Genomic DNA, 9,831 nt, shown 5'->3' with positions numbered 1-9,831 from the left:
CAGTCTGAGCTAATTGCTGGGGTGCACAGTTGCTAGGCCAGCTGTGCTATTTGCTAACTGTAAGACACAATAGTTGGCTGATTATTCAACTTGTTTGTACAAATATGATGAACTGTTTCAAAATAAAAATAAGACAGCATTTTTACTACGCAAATCCAAGAACAAGGCAACCCAGGCCACTTTTCCATATGCAGGATGCTACTCAAAAGCAAAAGAAAGCCAGTAGAAAAATGGAAATCAAGGAAACTCTCTCCAATACAAAGCACCTATGACAAGTGACTCTTTAGAGGGCTGTTGGCACTTACTGTCACAGGTGATATCAATTTCCATGGACTCTTGCTATGACAGTAAACTAGAGCAGTTTCAACACAAGAAAGTCCTTGGGAGGTGCATTATGGTCTATATAAACAGCAGTGCCACAGACAGCACAAGGTATTAGACACTTTTATGTAATAAACAACTTATTGACTTAATAGAATTCGCCACGTTTATCAATCACAAAAATTGTCCTTAATATCAGCCTGCACAGAAAATATCATCAATGAAACTTGACTAGAAGTGTGACGTACTAAAGACTTTCTCTATTTAAAGTCCAAACTTGAAACTTCCAAACATTTATCTGTCTTGTGAAGAAAAGCACTAACATCTCTATACACTGATATAGTCAAGCTTCATCCAGGATATTCAAGGTCTGGCTCTTGGCTTTGTTGTTTTTTGCTAGAATTCCCATTCTGAATCATATTTTTATATTGACTAATTGTACAAAACACCTCATTCTAGTGTCTTACATCCTCATCTCTGCAGGGCAGTGACATTCCAGACAGAGCTCTGCAAATGGACTCTGTAGGAAGTACAGCAGGTGGTTCACTTGATTTGTTAATTCTACAACTTGCTGTTAGGTGCCAAATACATCTTAAGCAGTGTGGGTCAAGATTTTCTGATTGAAAATTAGGTTGATATAATCAGAAACTACAAATACAGAATAAACCTCAATCATAATAAGCTCAACCAAGTGTTACAGTCCAGCCCTAAGAGCTTGATCTCGGTAATTTATTTGTACATCCCTTTACACTTAGGCACCTTAAATAAGAAGTAATTCTCATAATGTTTCACATACTGAGGGAAAATATGAGAAGGCTCAAATATACTTCCTGTCCTGTCCTATGGGACTCCAGATGTTATTTATGAATGTGAATTTACGTGGTACTTCTGTTCTGTAAGTGCTGTGACCCATTCATGGTTTACTGTTGGTGACCCTACTGTGCTGCACATAATTCTGACTGTGAGGTATTAACATTGTCTTTAACCTTCAAAATGCTTTCTTATGCAGTATCAAACTTTTCACCATGTTAGAGACTTTCTGTTCATATTAGGAGATATTTGATTTCCCTGTAAACAAGAAATAATCAACATAAATTAATCTTTTAGGCATTCATGTAGTTTTACCTTTGCTAATTCTTACTGACTTCCCACTAACTATAAAAGCTGAAGTGGGGGGTCCACGGAGGGGTGGAAATACAGCTGGGAGAACAATGCCTGGAATTGCTTTAGTTGGTATGCAATTCCCAAAACACCACACCACTGTTTCTGCACTGAAATTCTTATGACTAGAAAAACAGTGGGAAAACCATGTTCCTGTATGGAAAAAAAACCCCAAAACAACCCTGCTTTTGATAGAAGGGGCTAAAGTTGTATAATGAAAAGATGTATTTGGGCCTGAACAAATTTACCATTTTGCCCAGAGGGAGAAGTGCAGTCATTTACACTGTGAATAGGAGGGTTAGCTGGCAGAAAAAACACACTGAACAGCAGGTCAGATTTTCACATACTTGCAAAACTATCAGTTTCCATAAGTGAAAATGGGTAGTTTTCTACAGCTCTGTTTTCAATATTCTTGATCACCCTCAGTCCAGAGACCAGAAATGCCAAGGTCAAGAACAAGCCCCCAGTTTCAGAGTCAAAAGTTTAGAATGACCTTTTATAAAAATAGGCATCTTTTCATTAGTCCCTCTGGGTCTCCTAGACTTACATTGTTTTTTCACAAGGAACCATTTGGTAGTGCTTCAAATTAACAGGCTTAATTACAACTCTGTTAAATCAGATATTACAGGTGGAAATGCTTTTCTTCCCTAACACTCCTAAATTTTCAAAAATTAAACCAAGAAAAAGCTAAATCAAGAATGTTTGACTACATCATTTTTCTTACTCAGTTTGCAGAAAATTAATTGGCATGCATTAATAGTAACCAAAACCATTCTACATTAATTTGGACCTGCTTAGAAGGCAGCTGACATTCCAAAGGTGCACATCTGTAGCTTGCACAAAGAAATCCTGCTCATAGAATCACAGAAGGGTTTGGGTTGGAAGAGACCTGAAGGATCATCTCATTCCAAACCCCTCTGCCAGGGCAGGGCCACCTCCCAACAGACAGGTTGTTCTTGATTAACACTCCTCAATGTTACAATAGTAACATCATAATCCAAATTCCCTCAATGTAATTCCATAGAAGACTATAGGTAAGATTTTAAATCATCACATATTATGGTCACCTCATCAGTCCTTCCTCTAAAAACACCTCTAAACCTACTTAAGCATAATAAATCATTTTGAGAACACTACTGATAAATTCCTCCCTGCAGCAGAGTGAGCTGATAATTCACTTTTCCTTATGCAAAGCCCAGCTGACTAATACCTCAATTATTTTCCTTTTGTCTTTGCCTTTATTTCATGTAAGAGAGTGAATAAGCCAGGGTCAGTATGAAAAACACTGTGTAGTGGAGGTGTCTTGCCCATGGCAGGGGGGTTGGAACAAGATGAATTTAAGGCCCCTTCCAACCTATTTTGTCCTTCTCTTATATATGACCCACCTATTAGTTTTCAGGGTGACTTTGCTGATATTCCACTCTTACCCTGCCTTTAGCAGAGGCTGCCAAGCCTCTTGCTCAGTCCCAAGAATGCTGTTTAGTCTGTCAGCTCAGGATGCTTAGAGATGTTTTTGTTATAAGCTTTTTAAGTAATGCCACTTCAGTTTTCTTGTAGAAAAACTGCTGTACTTAGTGAGATAATCCTGTTTTCTCATTACTGCTTTACCATCAAAATCTACAACTGAAAGAAACACACAAACACATACACCATAAAGAGGTGCAGAACCAAATCAGAAGGAGTTTTTGCTCCTTGTTAACAGTTTAAAGTCATCCTTTATCCCTCTTATTTTTATGTGTGGCTCAAGCAAAGAGGGGCAGCACCGAGTACACCAAGAGGCCTGGGAATTGCTGCAGCTTTGTTCCAGCTCCCCACGAGCTGCATGTGGACTGAGGCTGAGAAGAAACCTCTTTTTTTTTCAGAAAATGCTAACTGGAAAGGTAGGATGCAACTGAGTAAGGTGTATGCTCTTTGTAATGCTGCAGTTCAGAGCCTTCTTCAGCCCAGGGACTTGAAGCAGCAGCTGAAACTCCCTGCTTTCTCCAGATGCTGTCTCTTTGCCCAAATCCTTCTTTGGGAAGGGATTTACAGTGCTGAATCTTATTTCCTCTTCAGGAAGAGGAAGCATGGCAAATACTGCCACCGTATGTTGCCAACTCTCCCTTTGAATAAGAGATTTTTTCCACAGCTAGGGATGAATAAAGCTGAAAGTTTCACAAAGATTTATCTTTCTTGAGCTATTTGGGAAGAAGGGGGAGCATCATACAGTTTTGTCTTTCCTGGCAAGTCAGAATTCTCATGATTTTACTCACCTTCAGCACTTTTCCATCTCTGAATCTCAACACATCCAATCCCTCCCAAATTAATTCTGATCACCTTTTCATGGAGGGTGAAAAGGGTGAGAAGTGACAGCCCAAGTGAAAAGCTCAGATTCTGAGAATTACAAGAATGCTGCCACAGAAATATCCCATCATACCTGATAACCACTCCACGTTCCTGCCCTACCATAAGGAAACAGTCTTTTACCCTGGGAATGAAGGTGCTGGGAGGAAAGTTTAGTTCTGGCTGCCCTGAGCTCTGGGGAATGCTGGCTGTAACTGGTTCAGTCCTGTGTTTCCAGATGTGTAAGTGGTTTTAACAGATCTAAGCTGCTCCTGCTTGAGAGGCAATATTTCATTTACATCCCAGCTACAAAGTTTTGGCAATGGTTTCCTCAGTTTATAACAATTAGAGACTAGGGCAGATATTCTTCTCTCTAATAGGGAATAGTCAATATCTTCTATATTGTTTTATGATTTTTTTTTTTTTTTTTTTAGTGTTGCAAAGAAAGCACTTTAAATCTTTGTCTGTTGCCTGAATGAAGTAGGGAATAATATTGGACCACCCTACATGCAGAGCTGAATGATTGTAATTTTTCAGTATTTCCCCTCAAGTAGTCTCTCTGGAAAATGTGTCAGTGATAATAGATCATTCTTGTTTCAAGTAATTCAAAGCAAATTTCCAAGTCTCTAAGCATACGCAGAATGAATCCAGCTGGAGCTCCCCAAATTAACTTGCAAGTCACTGCAAAGGCCAGAAACATTTCCAGTGGCAGTGCAGGATAACAGAACTCTAAACTTTTGCTGCTAACTGCATTCTAGAAGAGACAAAAGGCAAACAAATACCTCCAGAAATGACAATAAAAGTATCTGAGAACTATAATGAAAACGTACCAGCTTAGAAACAAATTCTGCTTGCCAGCCTTTAGCAGCCAGAGGGAAAAAAAGTTTTTGCACATCATTAAGACTTTTCTGCAGGAAGTAGCATTGTGAACAGTGAATGTCTTAACAGCAGGATCTTTCTTCAACAATTTCCTGGAATGAAGAGGGAAACTCTTCCCCCCAAGCAGACCTCACTCCTGGATAGACTGAAAGAATACCTTGGGAAGTCATTGTGACTTTTCACAGAATTCCTTGAAGAATGACCCATTTCTGGGAACAGATTCACAATTACTGGGCTTTCTTAGCAAGAACAATTACTCCTCCAGTATTCACTTCCTTTTCCTATCCAAAGGATAAGTGCAGAAACTGGGGAGCACCTTCTCTCAGGTGTGCTCTCTTCAGCATCCATATCCAAAAGGCTCTTGCTGGTGGTGATTTTAGCCAGTCTATCCTGAGAGAATATTGAACAGTCCTAGGAAAACTGGCCTTTTTTCTTTAGAGGGAAGTGACCTGAGTTGACAGTTGTTTCTGCTGCATGCTTGTGGAGGTCTTGAGGAGCTTGGAATAGCACAGTCTGATGTGGCCCTGAAAAGTATCCATAATATCACCTTCTCAATGGAAGAATCTAGTCCAGCTAAACTGGGATAAAAATTCTGCAAAGTTGTACTTACACAGCTTTTTTCCCTTGGGCGAGAACTGCTGACAAAGGGGACACCTTTCCCATTTAAAAATATTGTTATACATCTAACCCAAAATCACAAAAACATGAATAAAACCAAACCCAGTCATATTACCTACTCACTTCTTCCACTCTACTTTTGTTTGTTTTTTCTTGTTATGCCAAGGATTTTGCTTTTTATTTCTCTAATTCACATGTGTCCAACTTCCAGATTTTTATGCTTTCCAGCAAAATTCTCAGCCTGTAACTTGGCAAGGACAGCTTCTCACCAAGTTCCCTTGAAAACTTCACAAAACCCAGACATGTCCCCCACTCAGCAGCCCAAACCCTTGCTTAATGCAGAAACTCACCCTCACTACATGCCAACAGGAATGCAGCAGGATGAACCAGCCCAGAATATTCCCTGCCATATATTCTCTCCTAACATCCCAGTGTATGAAAATGTCATTCTGGCAGTCCTCAGACACTGACAGAAATATCATACTGCCAGAAAAGCATCATGGAGCACTGGACCAGTACAGATTCAGATCAGCAGTGGAATAACTTATATAGTTCAGTTACAGTGATGAACTGCTTGAATATATCCAAAGAGAGAGAGGGGGAAAAAAAAATTTGACCACACCAAATGATTTTGACAATACCAGGATCAGTTTTTCAGTCTTTTGAAATCTTCTTCAGAGGCCATCAAGAACTTGCAGTATTCACCAGAAATCCATCAGTGCCCCTTACAAAACATTTGTTCTTTTAGCCAAGATCTTACCCATGTAGGAATAAATAAGATATTTCCTTTAGGGCTCCACATCCCCCTATATGGATTGGCTCTCCTGCATTTACTTCCTGTGAAACACAGATGATCACAAATAATCATCAGTTTATTTAACAGCAGCAATTCTTGCTACTGGCCAGTTACCTATATATCAATAATGTACTTTGCAAGAGAGTGATATATTCTAGAACTCTGCTACAAACACAGGTCTGTACTCTAGAACTCTGCTACAGACACAGGTCTGTAGTTTTCCTAATTAGTTGTTTTCTCTTTTAAATACTGGTTCTGTGTTATCTAGTGTCTAATTACAAGGTGATACTCCAATATTGAAGTATTTGCTGCCTTGCTTGCACAGTGTATTTTGGAAGCTTGGGGGAATGATCAAGTCTCAAAGCAGACTGTTTTGCATTTTGGTTACACTCTGGACAATTCCAACATGCACATTCTCTGTTCCATCTCCAGTGTCTGCTACAGAGCACGATTAGGAAAAGCTACCAACCTTCAAACAGCCAGAGATAATGAAGGAAACATTGTGAGATTCTGGTAATTCCAGGTAAACCTCTACAAAGACTAAGACTATCTTGAGTTTGTCTTGGAAAGCTTCTAGTCAGCTTCACACAACCTCATCACTGAGGTGTCTGCAGAAGTGAGCCCAGTCTTAGGAGCATCCCTTGAAATATTCCATCTACACAAACAGAAGATCCTGTGCCCCAATCTGCCTTTCACTGTTCAAGACATTTTATTTGCATCAATTTACTCACAAAAACGATTCCAGTCCTGGCATTTCCTGCCTTTTACAGAAGCTGTGCAAGAAGAGAAGGATGTTCTGAGTCAGCACAGAGCACAGTGGCTGGCAGCAGCATGTATAAGATGAGGTGTTTGTCTTTGGAAGTAGATTTTATTGTAGTGTAAGTGCATTATCAAAGGTAAGGGCTTACCTTTGTGAAAGATATTGTCAAGTCTCACATGCTTTTAGGCTGCATCTCTGTCAGACTGCCCTGCTGCATTAATGCCTAGTAATAACCAATTAGCATTTTAAATACACCTTCATTTTGCACACAATTGTTTTGATCATGGCAAGCTCAACATAATCCCTCCAGCAGAAGGGGTTGTAAAACAGTGTGAACTTCAAAACATCCCCATGGACATACCCTGAGCTCTGCCCTGCCAAAGTGCCTCCTTTGCAGGGTAAAAGTGAAAGATCAATGACAGACAATTACAGTTAGAGGCATAATTTCAGATGTGTCAGGGTTAAGCACACTGGTTACCTGTACTGGTTCCAGAGGACTGATTATCTCTGAGCCTGGCTGGCCTGGGAGCTAGAAAATGTGGCAAGGTAGGGCAATTCACAGTAACACCTACTGAAAGAAAAACACTATCACAGATGTGCTGATTTAATGCAAGTTTTGAATAGCTGAAACAATCAAATCAGCCTTCCAAATTGAGCCTTCCATTGAGCATTCTAGGTTTAACTGGAATTACCAGCATTTCATCATCTGGAGCTTGTCTTGGAAAGCTTCTAGTCAGCCTCACACAATCTCACCACTGAGATGTCTGCAGAAGTGAGCCCAGTTCTCTGTATTAGAGGCTGCAAAGACTTGGTTCCAGAACACACACAGAAGGGGAAAAACAGCAATCACCAACCAAATCCCATGAATGCATTAGCAGAATGATTTGTGAGGAAGCTCAGGACAGACTCCAGATCCAGCACCAACTATTGTAGGAAAAACAGTATCAATACCTAACAGTGTGTCAGCTTCAAGGACTTTGTTATAATCTCACATGGAATTAACTTTGAGCATTTTAAGGAATTACTTCTCTTCAGTTTTGTCAGCAGTGGTTTGTGCTAGCTGGCACTTCAAATGGACACAAGTTTTGTGGTCACCAGCTCCTGAATCTCAGTTGACAAACAGGATTGCTTGTTTCTGTAGAGGTACCTGTACCCCACCAACACATACTGCTAGTTTAAGTCATCCATGAATCCCTCCAAAAAGGCTATACTAAAGGTATAATACACACACCTTATTTTCAGCTATTGTAAAATGGCACATGATAAAATTATTCACTGGATTAATGATTTTTTCATTTTTAATCACAACTGTGCAGGCACTGGTATGTATCAATAATAGAAAAATTAAAATGTTAAAAACAGTGTACACTTTAGCACAGCAGGCAACATTTGAATAGAAGCACATAATTTTAATTTGCTTTGAAGTTTAAAGCAATGCAAACAAAAAGTTAACTATATAAATACAGAGTAAATGCACATAGTTTACAGCCAACTACATGTATGCAAGAATAATAGCAAACCTCACATGAGTACTGAAGTATTCTCCATCTGTCATCTGTGAGTGTTTAACTATGACTCTGAGGGCATAGTTATGTTCACATATGCAGGGTAGGCAGACTCTTAAATAAAAGAACTGAAAAAAATTTACATAACTCAGTCTTAGCGGACAGAAAGTTGAAAAAAGTAGTACATTTACCTAGGCACACTTTAGCATTCAACTTGTTTTCCAAATCTGAACAGTTTAAACAGGAAGCAACACTTATAAAGGCTCTCCACTCTTGTCTCTGGAAGCATTCTTTTAAATGCTGCAGTCTGAGGAATGTTGCAGAAACGGTCATTGACAAACAAGCACTCCGCTGTCATTAACACCTCAATCAGCCAGGGAAGATGCGGAGTGCGTTATGTAAACAGAGATGGGGCAGTGTTAATGGCTAAGGACAGGCGATGTCTCGGTCACAGCTACAGCTAGCAGGTTTCCCAGCTCTCTGGCAGAGCAGGAGCCGGGCACAGCCGCACGGCGGGTTCCGAGGGGCTCGGGGCCATTCCCGGGGCCATTCCCGGGACACTGCCCGCGGCTCCCCCGCCCAGCGCCGCCTGCCGGCCCCGCCCGTCCCGCGGCTCCAGCGCAGCCGGGGAAAGAGCACGGGAACCACCGAGGAGCTCGGCACACAGCCTGGCCTCTAGCACACACCAGCGGCACAGAAACGCATGACATACAACTGCAAACCAAGGTGACCAAGTTTAAATGCACTGCTTTCAGCTCTGTAGTTTAAGATATTATTGAATGAAGCATCTTGTTACTCCCCGAGAGTTTTTACAATAAACACAAGAAAACCATATAAATAATTTAAAGATCTTTGGGAAATATATCAGAGGTAATTTTGCAGGTACTCGTAGTTTAAAAATAATGAAAAGTCCCAAGAAATTTTGGGGTTGTGTTTGGTTATGCAAAGGAAGCCAAAATGATCACCCCTGAAGTTTAAAACAAAGCTGGAACACCCTTTAAAGAGGTGGAGTAATAAGATGATTGTCTGCTTTTAGCTGTTATCTCCCATATTCAATTGCCCTTGTTAATATGTCCTATTTACCAGCTCCAGGGGCTCTGCTCTCACCCAGAGAAGGCACACATGCAGTACCCAGGGAATTCCAGGGAATACCCAGGAATGGGAGACAAACACAGAACCAAGGGACAAGGTATCCAGACAGAGGAGAGAAGCTCTCATGAAGCCTAGGCTACTGCAAGTGTTTACTGTATTCATAAACTCCAAAGCTGAGAATGGTCTTTGCCAATTTAAGTTTTGGCTATGACTAAGTGATCTAGATAACCTGAAGAGTGACCCACTTTATACATCACAAAAATTACAGGGAGTCACTATTCCTGCATTTATTTATCTGAACAAAATCATCACATCAATTCTTAGCTCAGTCATATACATACTCCAGTCTTTTCCTAGACAGACCACTAGAAAAAGCC

This window comes from Erithacus rubecula (assembly GCF_903797595.1).
Source record: "Erithacus rubecula genome assembly, chromosome: 11".
In the NCBI taxonomy this organism is placed as follows: Eukaryota; Metazoa; Chordata; class Aves; order Passeriformes; family Muscicapidae; genus Erithacus; species Erithacus rubecula.
Note: the sequence above shows the minus strand (reverse complement) of the source record.